Here is an 810-nt window from a genome sequence, read left to right on the forward strand (position 1 = left end):
AGAGATTAAGGGATGAAAGGAGGTTAATTGATGGGAAATTTAATTCTCCGTCGAATTGCCCTTTTTTCATCCCTTAATCTCAATTAGGAGGGGAGAGGTGAATTTTTAATTCGGGGGCGAATGGTGAAAAGTCAGTGTGCGCTGTAAAAGAATTATTTTTCTCACTGGCCCCTGACTTTCTTGGCAGTTTATATTTTTTTGTTACAAAGATTAAGGCATGAAAGACGGTTAATTGATGGAGAATTTAATTCTCCGTCGAACTGTCCTTTTTTCATCACTTAATCAGAATTAGGAGGGGAGAGGTGAATTTTTAATTACCGGGAGTCACTGCGCGCTGCAAAACAATCGATTTTCTCACTGGCCCATGATTTTCATGGCAGTTTATATTTTTTTGTTACAAAGATTAAGGGGTGAAAGAGGTTTAGTTGATGGGGAATTTAATTCTCTGTCGAACTGCCCTTTTTTCATCCCTTAATCTCAATTAGGAGGGGAGAGGTGAATTTTTAATTCGGGGGCGAATGGTGAAAAGTCAGTGTGCGCTGTAAAAGAATTATTTTTCTCACTGGCCCCTGACTTTCTTGGCAGTTTATATTTTTTTGTTACAAAGATTAAGGCATGAAAGACGGTTAATTGATGGAGAATTTAATTCTCCGTCGAACTGTCCTTTTTTCATCACTTAATCAGAATTAGGAGGGGAGAGGTGAATTTTTAATTACCGGGAGTCACTGCGCGCTGCAAAACAATCGATTTTCTCACTGGCCCATGATTTTCATGGCAGTTTATATTTTTTTGTTACAAAGATTAAGGGGT

Source organism: Diachasma alloeum, unplaced genomic scaffold (genome assembly GCF_001412515.2).
Source record: "Diachasma alloeum isolate Michigan unplaced genomic scaffold, Dall2.0 Dall_scaffold_00411, whole genome shotgun sequence".
NCBI lineage: Eukaryota > Metazoa > Arthropoda > Insecta > Hymenoptera > Braconidae > Diachasma > Diachasma alloeum.